The sequence below is a fragment of the Pygoscelis adeliae genome, unplaced genomic scaffold (genome assembly GCF_000699105.1).
Source record: "Pygoscelis adeliae isolate BGI_AS28 unplaced genomic scaffold, ASM69910v1 Scaffold233, whole genome shotgun sequence".
NCBI lineage: Eukaryota > Metazoa > Chordata > Aves > Sphenisciformes > Spheniscidae > Pygoscelis > Pygoscelis adeliae.
The window spans coordinates 896671-911711 of record NW_008824421.1 but is presented as its reverse complement, the minus strand read 5'-3'; the positions used below and the strand labels follow the sequence as shown (position 1 = coordinate 911711).

At 37.4% G+C, this 15041-nt stretch overlaps 1 protein-coding gene across 1 annotated transcript in view; it reads right to left on the bottom strand.

Annotated features, from left to right (window-relative positions):
- Nucleotides 1-15041, bottom strand: part of BRE (brain and reproductive organ-expressed (TNFRSF1A modulator)) — a 173100-nt gene that overhangs the window by 40629 nt on the left and 117430 nt on the right. The gene's annotated exons all lie outside the window — the stretch shown is intronic.

The following is a 15041-nucleotide window of genomic DNA, read 5'->3' as shown; positions in this document are numbered from 1 at the left end:
AGTCATTTCTACGCTGGCCTCTTGCCCTATGCTTAAAGTTAGAGGGCCATGATGAAGTGTATTTTATGCTGGGCAATATAAAAAGTATTGAGTGATACCATCTATAAAAACAGGTTATACCATGACCCACTGTAATTAAACTACTGTAATCAAAGGTATCACTAATGCAAAGCATTCTCTCAGGAAATAGCTTTTTCGTTGTAAACAGTTCTGTTTCTTAGCCCTCATCAATAAGATGCAGAGCACTGTAGTTAAGGTATCTTGTTATTGAGGGAGGACTTTGAGTCTTAAATTATTCAAAAAGCCACCTTCAGTCAAACCAGCTAAGAATAAGCAAAATAATTTGGACTGAGGAGTAATAGATGGCCAGATGCAAATGTCAATCATGCCATCTACTCTAGTTTTGGGCCTCCCAATACAACACAGATGTTAGCCTACTAGATCAAGGGGGCAGTGGGCCAGAAAGATTATTAGGTACACGATGTAAGGGGGGATGCTGAAAGAAATGGGTTTGTTCAGTCTTAAGAGAACACTGGGGAGGGGGGGATATTGAAGAGGGAAGTTGAAGGCATATTGTTATTGAAGGCACATTGATGCCTTCAATTATCTAATAGAAAAATATAGAGAAGATGGAGCCAGAGTCTTCTCTGAAGTGCACAGTGACAGGATGAAAGGCAATGCAGACATGTTGCAACAAAGGAAGTTCTGGTTAGCTATTAGGAAAAACATTTTCACAATGAGAGTAATCAAATACTGGAAGACGGGCCCAGAGGGGCTGGGGAATCTCTGTCCTTGGAGGTGCTCAAAGCTCAGCTGAACAACTGCCATAAGCACGCTGGTCTAAGCTGGCCCTGCTCTGAGGAGAGGCTTGGCCAGACAACCTCCAGAGGTTCTCTCCAGTCTACATTGTTTTATGATTATATTCCCTGATTCTATGACTTTGTTCATCCCCAGAAGGAAATAATATGAACAAAGATAATAACTCTGTCCATGCACAGACTGGAAATCTGAATGCTAGGAATCCACAGAAATAAGATAACTTCAGAGATGTATTTAGGCACCTTAATCAATTGCCTTTACCATAGGATGGAAGACTGAAGCACGCCTGCTATTGCCAAGGATAATGGCTTCTTTGGTGTGGAAAGATCTAGCACTTTTTACTTAAATCAGGTTCTATAAGGTAACAACCAGCTAAAGTCCATTTCTTTTAGCAATACTGACCTAAATCTTTCACCAATCAAAAGGGATATGAATTTGCATTACACACTGTCGCTTACATAATTCACTAAACATCCAGAACCCTGTCGGGTACTATTAAAAAGCTTCAAAAGCTAAGTTACTTTGTGGCCTCCTGATTACATGCTGTTTCCATGAAAGATTAAACTGGCTGGAAAGAAAATCCTTCTCTGCAAAATAAGGCTCTTATTCTCCAACGTGACCTGCCCTTGTATTTTCCTCAGTACTTGATAAGATATCACTTTTGTAGGTATAAAGGTCTACAGTCATACATCCCTTTGAAGGAACAGAGCCTACATAAATCAAAAAACCCCAAACTCATAATGAGGTATATGGAAATCTGCTACTCAGGCAAAACAGTCTGGGTTCAACAGACTGTTCACCACATGGAACAGTTCTGCAGGTCTGGATTTTGCATATGCAATGATAAAAAAAAAAAAAAGCCTTAAGTACACCACAGCTACATAAAAAAACAAACAAACTTTTCCAGCAGAAGTAAGGCTTGAACAGGATTTTTTTTTTTTTTTTTTTAAAACAAAATTCAGTTTCCTTGCTGCTACCCCCTTACTAAAATTACTCACATGGGAATATAATTTTGCTACTTGTAGATGTTAAAAACAGTGAAGCGTGACTATTAGATTATTACTAAGTCGGAACATTTCCGAAACAGTAGTTTGCTCTTAGGAAATTGAAAGTATACTGGGTCCATCAGTCTTTAATGTTGGAGAATGAAAGACTTGTCCCTCCTGTATGTTACATGTGGGTTGTGAACCTTACTTTAAGACCCTGGCTTTCAGTTTAAACTCCTTAAATGCTTATGTAAATATATCCATAAAAGCCTCCAATCTCATATACAGAGCAAATGGTACTGTCCGTTTTGCATTTATCTTGCCTCATTTGCAACCAAGTCCAAGTTCCCCCTCAGCGTGGAGATACCACTGGAGACGTTCAGATGACTACAACAGGAATTACAGGCTCCTCTCTCAGTTACAATAGCAGGCATGAAATTAGGAGTAATCTCTAACAGATTTCACATGCAAAAAAGCTTCCACTCCTTTATCATCAGCTTCCAATACATCTTCCAGACTGAATTATGACTTGTGCATAAGGGCTTCCCATTTTACCTGTATCCATCTTTTGAAAGTAGTCAATCCATAAAAACTTGTTGACATAAATGGGAATGCAACCCTTCTCAAATGAAAAACAGACTGCTACAAGGTGTGGTTTCTGAGAAAGAGGTCCCTCCACAAAAAGAAGGCTGGAATTTCTAGTATAATTATCCTCTGAAAACAGAATAAAGCTGTACAATATGTAATTTATGTTCTCTAGAAATAATTATGGGTAGGAAAAATCAAGAGTGGACAGGCATCTTTGTTCCCTCTATTGGGTCAGAGAATCTGCTTATTAAATGTTTTAATAAAATACTGCATTTGCACAGGACCTTGCCTCTGACCATCTCAAAACTTTCTATAAACATTCAGCAATTAAGGTTCATCTGCCTTATGAAACTGATATTTATCTCTTCTTTTTCAACATGTAAGGAAGCTATTGCTCAGAGTTTGATTTGACTATGCTGTACTATGTCTCTGTCGTGCCAAAGGAACATACTTGCAGTACCTCACAATCATGAGACAGGGCAAGAGGCTATAATAGTTCCTTTGACCCTATAATAAACCTACAGCTGAAGAAAGAAGTGACTTACTCGACGCCAAATAAGAAGGACCTGTAAAAGGTGCAAGGCGACATGTAAAATGGAGAAAATTAGGCAAGGGCATTTCAGCATGCAACTCAGTATCTAATGCTGCTTTCTGAGGTCCCTCAAAGCCCAATCAAAAGAAAATGTGTAAGACAAAAAAATGCCATAAGAAGCCTTTTATAGTCAAGGACAATCTATTTGCCAAGAGATTTCACCAGCACAAGCTAAAGATTCCTGCACGTCAGACCTGCTTTCCAGATAGCTGAGCCTCTTGGAGCATAGATCTTACATACCTCTGTTTGTGATTAAGCTTTCCTTCTTGGTATCACTGTTTTACACCCTTCACAAATAAAACACATTTTTATACCCAGGAATAAAAACAACTATAACATCACACTCTCAGGCTTGGTGACATTTATTTTATCAAGACGACAAAAACCAACAAACAAAAAACCATAAAGAGATATGATGAGGAAGTTACTTTGTTTTTAAACACAAACTAATTAATATTGCTCCCCTACAGCTGCCAGAGTAAGTCTAGTTTCAGCACAACCAATTGAATCGGGTTTGATTTTTACACAATTTTTTTCCAGTAACCTGCTACTTTTTAAAGGCTAAGATTCTAACAGATTCTGATAGTGGCTTTCTAAAATTATCATCATTCATGAAGCAACAGTCTTACTGGATGCTATTTCATTAGGACTGGTACTGGATGAAGATAAATACATGGTAGATCTACCTATCTATGAGATAAGGTTGCATGAACATGTTGGAACACAAGAGACAAAGATCTGTTGGCCTCAGCATTTTATTCACTTGCTGTTACTCTAAACCTACTCAGCTCTGCAAACCAACTTCATACCACCCCTCATTTTAAGACGGACCAGAGACTCCTTTGCAGCAAGTTCCTGCCTTCCTGGGTTTCCAGAGTGTCAGATACAATGTGGTTCTGATCCATGGTCTGTGAATTAAACTGGATTTTGTGAGGAACTCACTACTGAATTCAACAAGAGCAGCAGTCAGCCTGCATTAATAGCAGTTTTGTTCTGTGACACGCTGCAATACAAGCACAGAGCGCGTAGCTGGAGTATGTTTACATTTCTGCTGTTGACTGGTGCATTCCAAGTGACTCGCTCTGTCTGTCTCTCAATGGATCTATTTATTCAGGCCCGCATACAAAATGCAAAATTCTTTCCCATTTCTTGATAGCGTGTAATTACATTAAAATATCTTACTCAAGAAACAAACCGTTAAAAAAAAAAAAGGCACAGCATTAATTCACAGGTTTACAGAAGTGGCTGGTTTTGTTCTTGAGTATTTATGTGTAAAGAACCAGTTATTTCCCCTTCCTTAAAAACACCACTTCACTAGAGAAGGAGGGTGCTTCCAAGTCCCATGCTCAGAAGACTGGGTGGTCTGGCAAGGCAGACTTAGAGGCATGAAGGAAGATGCTCCTACTCCCATCCCTACTCTAACGCCTTCTCTACAACTCTCCCCATGCTCTCTTGGGCCTGTCTAGTTCCCCTAAACTCCTTTCATTCACCCCACCACCTCTTCCCTGCAATCCAGTTCGTTTCCCCCTTTCTCCGAGCAGAAAAATGCAGGTTTCTCTATGCTGCTGGGAAACTTTTGAGCTCAGTCTGAAAAATAAGGATTATTTCAGACTACCCCCTACACCTTGCAGGGTCCCACAAGAATAAAAATATCACAGTTTATAAAGTTATGTGCTAACACAGGTTACGGTACTACAGTTAAGCACTTGTACATACATAACACTGTCTATACATTTTGCTCTCTCTCTCTCTTTTGCCTTTACCTGTTACCATTCCCTATGTCCCAAAATTGCATAAGCTTTTCTTTGAAAGAAGTATCACAAAGAAAAGAACATCTATGGAAAAGTTTCATGCTCTTAAGAGGAGGTACCTTGCACAATGGCAGTTATTTTTGCTCTAAGGGAGAAAAGAGTAAAAAACGTGTATTTGGGAAGGAGGTCCAGCACTGTAAGAAGAATCATACTTATCCCTGAGCAGAGTGTGAACGTAGCATTAAAGAGCTTTATACCAAAAGAAAGTGGTATATAATACCAACTGCACTCAACAATGTTCCTAATCCAATGTATTCTTTCTGCAAAACCCACATAAAATAGGGAAATGACAATTTCAATGATCGTGAACAATACAGTTAAAGATTTGTCTAGCTTTGAAAATGTAAATAAACAAAAAACTTGCCTCTGCATGGGAAGACTTTTTATACTGGTTTGAAATAACTAAGAGCTTTTCTCTCAGCGTGGCCAATGTTAAAACATGTTCAAATCTATGTACCAGTGATGGAAAGTAGATTTTAGACTTTATAGACTATAGCCCTTGCTTTTACCAGGATACACCCTTCTTAACTCTCTGTAAGCTTTCACCTGCCTTATTTTGAAACTGAAGCACGTTGCAGACCCACACAAGCATTTAAAGGGTTTATTACTCATGATGGCTATAAGCAAGAACAGCCTGAAGCATGTGGAAGGAAATTCCCTTCTTTTTGCCCTTTTTTCCTGTTTTGAGACTCATGTTATGGGCTTTGATCTCCTTCCCCGTTCTCTTTCTCCTTTGTTGCTGAAGTATATAGTTGACTTTTTTTTTCTTTTGCAGTTTCATCACTTTAGTACATTACACCATTTGGCACAGGAGACACGAGGAACCACATCAAATAAAAGCACGTGACCACAAAAGCTGCTTTACCAGCCATGATCCCAGATTTGCTGTCAGTTTGCCATTTTTCAGACTTCCTCGACCATAACCAAATCCCCCCTATCAAATGAACAACATGGTGCTTAGCAGAAGCCTTGGGATAGTGCTTCGATCAGCAATACAGAGCTGAACAGTAAAATAACAGAACATTACTCTTGTTACTGAAAAACTGGTCAGTCTAGGTTTGTGACTGTTTTCTCCTCTTTCTAGTAATACTCCATTTAAAGCAAACATAATTAACATATTGCTTATGTAAAAGATGTTGCTTACTCAAATCTACTACAAGCTAAAATGTGTCCAAAAAAAGTTTCCATTCTATTTTTAAAGAAACAATTTTTACTTATAATTATTTCTACTTTAACATTGGTAAAATGGAAATGTATGTTTTCAGCTAACATATATAATCTGAGGTATCTACAGAGTGTAGATAATCTGAATGTACAGAAAAAAATAGAATCTCAAATAGACCTAGAGGGATAACTATGCCAAATCTACTTATTTGCAGAAAGAATCCCAGTCAAACTCAAACTAAAAATCTGGCCATTAGAGCTGAAAGGATAATGCCATCTTTTTTTCCTTGACCTACTAGAGGTTCAGGGTAAATACCTCTGGGCTCCTCCTGACTAGTGACTGGAAAAAAATATGAAATAATCAGTGTAAAAAGCAAATACTAAAACAAAAATGTATTTTAGTTTCACAGGCTGTGAAGAAAACTGCACGTCAGACTTGCTGAGCTTTATTTGCAGCTCTTCTGCTAACTTCATATGTTCTAGCAAGTTATTGCAACCAGTCTGCTTCCCCACCTATAATGTCCAGATGCTTACACTGAAGTTTAATAACATTCATAGAATAGTAGAAAAGCTGTGGGATTAAGTCATCCGTAAGTGCTGATGAGTACTGCTTTGTTTGGGTTATTCCAACTTCTGTATTCTGCTGCTGGTAAAATTGTCAAAAAAAAAGGCAATTTTCTATAATATATTTCCCATTTTAGACAAAGTGGCTATACCAAGGAAAAATTCACATTAACTGTACTGATTCTGGGTTCTAGCAGACTTTAACCTAACAGACTTACACACAAACCATAGCTCGGGTGATCCAATATTGAAAGATTTACGGGGATAGAAGTTCCGTCTCCAGGATTCTACTCCTCCTCGAGGGAAAAAAAAAACCAAGAAGCATGAGATGAATAGATAGCTAACCCTATAATTAAATTAGAATATGTTTCTTTTCTTCCCTTCCTTGGCCAGACTCAGAGCTGGAAGGAGAAAGAACAGATACTCTTGCAGTATAATATATATATTGTTTTTACTGCTATTTCACAGTATAAAAGTCTGAAAACACTTGTATTTCCTCTGTATTGGATAAATCAGGACTGAAAGGATTTTTCCTTTGCTTAATGGGTCTTCATATGCAGAAAGATCCTGCATAAAGGGGACTGAGAGTTTTCCACTGACGTGTTGAACAAGTGAAAACCTGGGCTGCCAGAGATGGGAAAGGGAGCTCTCCACCGTCCTCAGACCTCGCATTCTCTGAAGAAACAAAACCACACGAGGATGACGTTTATTACCCAGCTAATCGGACACTTCATGTTACACAGCGGTAGCACGCGTTATACAAGCACTCTACCTACAACAGTCATCATGTTGCTTTCTTCTCTAGGTAAGCAGAACCACTTTTATAAATTGATCTGTAGCTTACAACAGACAGCCTGGGCAGGCAGGCAGTCCCGCAGAATCGATTGCCCTCTGGGACCTCCATCATACCTCAAGGTACTAACTTCAGGAGAAGTCCAAGCAAATGCAACAGAAATTATCAGCAAGGCTTCAATGTGTGCAGCAGGTTAAAATACAGGTTAACTTAACTGGTGTCAACAATATCACTCTATAAAACACTGCACAGTACAGAAATTTTGGTCACTTATTCATTCTGACAATATAAAACCAAAGTGAAAAGTATGAAAGCAATATATTTCAAACTGATTCAAAGTATTAAGAAAACCCTTATGCTTAAAATACAGAATTATTTTTCATAATACAGTATGAACAGGTTCAAAAAGAGAATATGAAAAGTTCCACAGGCTATAAAAAGAGTATGATCCTCTCTTACAAGCCTCAAAAACTCTGACAAATGTTGCTTTTGTGTTGCAGCTTACCACATTTATGCCCCCCTCAGTTTTTCCGCAAAGAAACCCAATAGCAAGGTGTATTGCAAATGTAAAATGCTCAGTCATTTGGTGCAAGTAATAATGAGAATCCATAACAAAGTACATAAGAACTGAATTTAGAGGCACTTTTTATGAACTGAAAAAAGTAGTTTTGGTGTGCCCCCCCCCCCAACTGTATTAGTTACTAATATTAGTTCTCCATCAGCACAGTATTATTAAAGGAAAACAGTTATAAGGAGACCTGAACAAGTTGCTAGATGCCTCACAGTTTAAACAGGAGGGCATGGCTCCTGCCCCAAAGAACTTCCGCAGTCCAGTATTTCACACTACACAGCACAGCGAGGAACTGAAAAGCAGGGACTGAACGACAGGGGAGGAAGAGCATGGGTTGCAGCAAGGAGACTTAAGACTTAAACACCTACAATGGAGAAATATATATTTCCAAAGCATTTTGCTTATTTCTTAAAGGAATCTTGGCAGCAAATGAAGAGAAATCTGAGTGAAAAGTGAAGAAAAGTCGAAGAAGAGTTTCACAGAGAATTAAATGTAATGAGGAAATAACGGCCAAAAAAACCCCAAGCGACGAGAAAAAGCTGTAGGAAAGAAACCCAGACAAAGGGAGCAGCAGCAAACATCACTGAACAAAAAAGGTACAGATAAGATAAGCAACATGGGCAGATAAGAAAAGAATGAGAACACTATGCAGAGTCCTATTTTGTTTTTACTTCCAAAGAAGTTAAAAAAGCAGTAAGTGAAGATTAAAGAAATGATTTAAGATACCAGGATAAAGACCATGTAGCCTAACCTACTGCGACTGTCTTCTGTATGGATCTCAGGATGAAGAGTAAGTGTGAAAGAGGCTGGAGACTTGTCACAACTAAGGCAGAGTAAGATTTTGGCTGAAGAAAGAGTGAACTGTAACCTAATTGCAACACTTTCATCCTGCACTGATTTGAGATGCCAACGTAACAGCAGGAAACTTGTTTAAAATGATGCACTATCCCCATTTCTCCTTCACATGGACTGTGAAGGAGGAAAAGTTGAGTGTTATCTGAAAATCTACTTTTCAATTTCCTGTTTTTCAGAAACATACTTTTAATGGCATTACCTGTTTTGCAGATAAACTTATAACCAGCTTAACTGTGAATATATTGAGGGTCTTCTAAGTAGCAAATAAAATAATACTGGGCATTGGCTCTTCCGTTTCAAGGGAAAAATGTATTGACTTGAAGTGCTGTCTCAAAGGAACCTAAAATGGCTTACATGTCACATGAAGATAGGAGCTGGGAATTATAAACTTTTGCATAAACAAGAAAAAGACAACTAGGGCACTGGTATGCTGTGAGCAGTATTCTCCTCTGAAACAGCAGGATTCTATAAATTAATGAAAGAATTGAGGATTTATTTATGGTGAGGATCACTGGAAATTCCTCTGCACTGAAGCCAGGGTGGTATGTTATACAGTGCTTGCCATCATTTAAGATACTGACCTGCTCTTTTATAATCCACGCTGCTTTAGTGATGGAGATCTCCCAAACAATCCCATTGAACAGAATATTTATCACAAATCCATGTGAATCTTCTCTTATTATCCATCCATAAAGTGGATAACATAAATGAATAACTGTTCTAAGATTGTATCAGTTATATTTACAAACATATGCCCTATATACCTATAATTTCTTATCAATCTTCCAGCATGCATTCAATAACATCCAGCTTACTATAGTATGACTGTTCACATGGCAGGTAATTTTGTAGTACTTGTACTAAGCCCAGCTAACCAGCAGTGTCGTTGTCATAAAGCAGAAAAATGAGTCTCAAAACTGTACAACTCCATTGCCTTCCTTGCCTACTGTTTTCACCTTTTTCTGAAGAACAACAGTCATTTCCTATAACTGGCAGCCTTTTACGTTTTATGATTGCACTTGCTTATATTGTTCTTTATTTATGTTCCCTAATCTACTAGTCAAATTACAGTAATTATCTCTTATTGTTAATCTTTTCCTGATATTGCTTAATGCCTAACACTTCCAGTGACACAGTCATTTTGTAAGCACACTGTTTTTTGCTTCTGTGCTAAAATAGCGCTGTATTGTAGACTTCTCCCACATAATCAGATTTTTTCCGTTCTCCTTAGGCCAGACAGTAATCCTCATCTGTGGATCTCTTCTATCTGGAGAAACATCTCATGTAAGAAACATCCTGTCCCCTGCATCATCAGCATCACATTTGATTAGCTTACATGAAGAACGAGAAATGTAATGTACTGAAAGGATAGGAAATCCTGCAGAAAGATTTCAGAAATGAAATGAGAGCAACGTGCTGGAAAACTTCTGGATATGAAGTTGAGCATTTGGGTCATCAATAAGAATGCCCAAGGGAGGCAGAAAGTTCCGAGGAGAAAAACATTTTTCTTTCATACATCTGGCTTGTGACATTGATTTCCACATGTATGCAGCATGATTAAGGGGCATTCTTGCTCAGATCTCGAAACTGGCTTTATCTTATGTTCACAAACGATGTGGAATGTTACAAGTCTGGTCTGGTGCTCCCGCTAAATGCTCCAAGAGGCCTAGTGAGCTCAGGTTTTATGTAAGCCAAGTATGTTCACATGTGGACACAAGGCAAGAGAGCAGAAGTTTTTCATGTAAACACAGCCACTGTGGTTTGACAAGCTAATAAGAACCATGTTAAACCCTTACTCATTTAACAAGACGATATGAATCTGCCTGGATGGTTTTTACAGCCTCTTTCAGAATCTTTACCACAGGCATTTGGGTAAGTATGTTTTGTTCCTATGAACATAAATAATTCAATATTCAACCTAATATATTCTCCTCAAAACAGACGGAAGCAGAGCATCACATCGCAAAAAGGCAGCCTCTGGTAGGTGGGAAGACTGGGAATAATTCTCAGAAGAAAACACTGGTGTTTTGAAACCCTGGTTTACATCAGAGGTAATAAAGGTTCCTTCTGTAACAAGGCAGACACAGGTCAACTTTTAAAACAAAAAAGGAAAGGCAGAAAATAAAACCACAGGTCTTCATTGTGTTAAAATCAAAGCGGGGACCCCACACACGCACAAGAAACTGGAAATTTCATAATTTACAACTTAGAGCAGTGCTTAGTTGGTCAAAAGGTGAATACAGGCATTCCCAGGATTTCTTTTTTACTGATGCTTGGATTTTGTTCATGGAGCAGTTTCATTACGGCACATGCTGCAAGACGAAGACCGGAGCGAAAATCCTTTTCACAAAGACTCCCCTTTTTGCCAGAAGAGGTTATGAATGCATATAGTGCACATACAGACATCAGCCAGACCTGAGGCAAACGTACACACTTGCATCCTGTAAGCTTCCTTTAATGCAGGCCCTTAGAAACTGCAAATACTTACGCGGTCACCGAAAGACAAAAATTCCAACTTTCCGTTAGTATACCTTATCACCTTTTAAGGGTTTGATTAATGTTACTTAATGTTTAAGGGCTTGAGTGTATTTGCAAGCTGAGTGCTTAGATAATGGAGTGGCCTAAATGGTATCTGCAAGTAGATGTATTTACAAATAAATATCAGATGCTTTGATAAACTAGCCTTTTTAGTTCAAGAATGACATTTTCAGAAAGCTTGTCAGCTTTTAAATCTTTTATGTTCTGTCTTTTAATAAAACTGAAGATATTAGGATTCTACATCTAGAATAGCTTCCTAAATTAAGTCTTTTCTTTTTGGAAATCATATTAAGGCTCTTGAGTCCTATAGATATGTTAAAAAAAAAAAAGTTACACTGCCTCAAGCACTAATCAGAGAAGTTTTCAATAAGAATAACGAAGGAATGGATTAAAATACAAAATAGCATGAACTTTGCTTTCCTGCTCCCTCACTCTTAAAATGTTAGAAAGCCATATCTCTGTTTTCTTTCCCAACTAGTTCTTCCCTCTATCCCTTCAAAAATCAAAAGCACCAACTAATTTTTGTATCTGGTAATAAATGCATCAGCTACACCAGTGTAAAACCAATACTGCTATGAACACGCTCTAAAAGGATAACTAAAAAAGGTAAAATAAGTAATTGAATGAGGCACATTCTATGAACTAAAATTAAAATTCACAAGAGATGAGAACTACTTCAAAGAAACCTTTCTGTCAGTGGTGGCTTATTTCCAAGTCAAAGATCTACCACTGGTCAGTAGAGATTTATTTACCAAGATAAATTGTGTAACAAATCCCATTATATTCACGCTTTGTTTGCTCCAACTTTCTGACACCTAACTGTTAATATTATTATTAGTTATATTAAGACTTCTAGATTTTAGGCTGATAATCACTGAATCTGATGAAGACTACTATGTCTTGCCAGTATTTGTATGTGTTCTTTTATAAAGTTCTTCCATAAAGGAATATGTTTTTCTCTGTTTTTTTTTAAACTTCTGTATTGTATGCAATGATCTCCTAAAAATACCAGCTTTTAATTGATTTGACATTTAATGAACTCTTAACAGAACTCTTCCTTCATTCAAATAATTTCAACGATTTAGCAACTTTTCACCCATTATACAATATATGGGACAAAATTTTTTATTTATTAAATCATAAGCGGAGTGGCTGCTAACACCGTCCTATGTGTGCCCATGATTAGGAAGCTGTTATAATTATCTTGTATGGCTAAATAACAGAATGTGCTTTTAATACTTAATCTAACCTTAGCTATCAGCGTGTTACAGAAAAAGAATTTATGCCCAAGGTGAAAATATTCTAATTTTTGGCTGAGAATGTTTATATTCTAATTGCAATTGGCTGTTTCTACCAGCAATAAATATTAGCATGGTGTTGCAATCTTCTGGGTTATCCATGCATTTGTTTGGATATCCTGTACTTTGATTTCTTTAAAGTCTTTAAGAGGCTATGCTACCAAACAGTTTGATTTTCTTCACCACCTCCATCCCTGTCACTGAATGACACAACAACTGGCAACCTCCAGTTTGCATGATCAACTTTTTCGAATTTGTGTTAATTCCATTTGATAAATCACCAGAACTACAAAACAAGCTACAGTAATACATTTAAATTGTACAAACTAAAATTGATTATTTCCTCTTCAACATCTCTTTTTCACATGTGCATGCTTAAAGTTTATGGTCTTCCACTTTAATGTCAATTCACTACACTGCACCGGAAACCACAAATTCTGTGTTTTAACCCAATTCTGCCAATAGTTTCTGGGGTAAATTAAGAGGAAACAGCCACGGCCATTCTTTCCCAGTCTTTGCAGACTAGAGAAACACATAGAGGACTTATACTTACAGAGGTCATGCTAGGGAAAAAACCAAACACCACCTGACCTCTTGCAAAATGAAAAATGCCTTACAAATTGCAGCACCTCATACTTTCAGTTTAACTCAGAAGGCTACACCTCTTCATGAAATAACTCACAATTAATGTTTGCTATTTCCTTGGGATAATCCAGTGCAAATCTGACATTCTTCTTTAAGCCAGAAAGTAGACATGGCTAAGAGTGATGGAAAAAACACAGAGCATCAGAAGATTATTTAAAATAAAAGCACTGAAGTAGTACTACATGTCTCATTAAAATACCTTTCACCCTACAGGATGTGAAGTATTTTAACAACACATAATACAATTTGCGTGTAGTGTAGTGCAGAGACTGTTTCAAATCCATTCATATACACCCTGCGATAGAATTTATGTCAGGGAATGAATACTATTATATGCTAATAAAAGCAAAGTAGAACTCACGACTACTTCAGAAGCTGAGTATGACCAGAATTTCTCAAGGAGGTCCTCAGCATCTTTCAAGGTGAAGTTTACTATTGAGTCATTTCAGTTTATCCAAAATTCTTCCTTCCATCAGCTAATAACGTCACAGTGTCAACAAAACCCCTTGGATACTAGCTGCTAAGGCAGGTTACCCGTTTTCTCACTTTACAAAATTTAAAGACGACATTGCACACTGTCAACACTATCTAGCTGTAATTGCAGAAGCACATGATTTTGGACCTTGACAACTTTGCAAGCTTTTTTTATTGTGAAGATTTGTCACTGACAAAAGTTATTTTTGAATTGACTAAAGAATGTAAAAAATGAAACCTTCAGTGTTATTTAAATCTATAAATAGTATTTTAGAATTCTGGTTTACTTGCTAACCCCGGGGCAGGAATAGCTGATTTGGGGCTTCTACATGCTTAGGTTATTATTTTGTTGTGAAGACTGAAGTTCTCAGAAATCATATGCCCTTTGCTTTTTCTTCTGTTTCCTGTCTTCAACATACAGGCCATCATTGGATGTTTTTAAGTGAATTATAATGAATGTGTTAGCTTATGAAGATTTTAGGTCTGCTGCAAAGTTGGAGTAAAAAAGAAAATAGCAAACTGACCCTACAAGAACAACAAAATACAGTTCCGAATTTAAATCTAAACCTTCCTGAATATAGCCTCTGTTCATTGGGCTTCTTTCTCCCAAATGCCTGGAGACCTGCTGCTACTATATATACAATATTACTACTATAGTTAGTGTTTCTTTGGCTACTGGTCAATTTTAATTTTCCTTAAAAATTGCAGAGGTTACACTCACACCAGAGAAATCTTACTCACCTCCTTCTTTCAGATTTTCCATCTTTCACTAAGAGCTCGGAGTGACGATGCAGTTTCAAGATACTATACATGCCCAATTTCACTTCAGATTAAGAATCAGCCATAGGGTTTAAAAAAGCAGCTGTTCTGTAATGCAGATAAGGGAATGGTATATTTGATCCTCGTTTACTTAGGTAAATTCTTATCCACCTTGGTTTAAAATAAAAATGTGCTTAGAACCATAGGATTTGGAACTTCTGTACCTAAACCATGGTTTTCATGCTGAAAAAAGAAAGCAATAGGGAGATGGGGTCTTTAAAAAAAAAAATCTGACGTCAGGAAGGACAGCAAATCCAGGAATTGCTCTTATTTTGTCCTTTTTCTTTAAATATGCCGGTTCAAACTTGGCATTTGTATATACTGGATACAATGCACTATATACAGATTTCAGTTATTATAACCTTGAACACGTAAATCCTTATCTGAATGTCTATTTGAATTCGGTGATAAAATGAAATATCGCTTTACCCATATAACCACCTGCATCTGTATGAACCTCATACACACATACATTCATATACAAAATGTGTAACAGCAAGTCAAATAACACCTTCCCCGCCCCC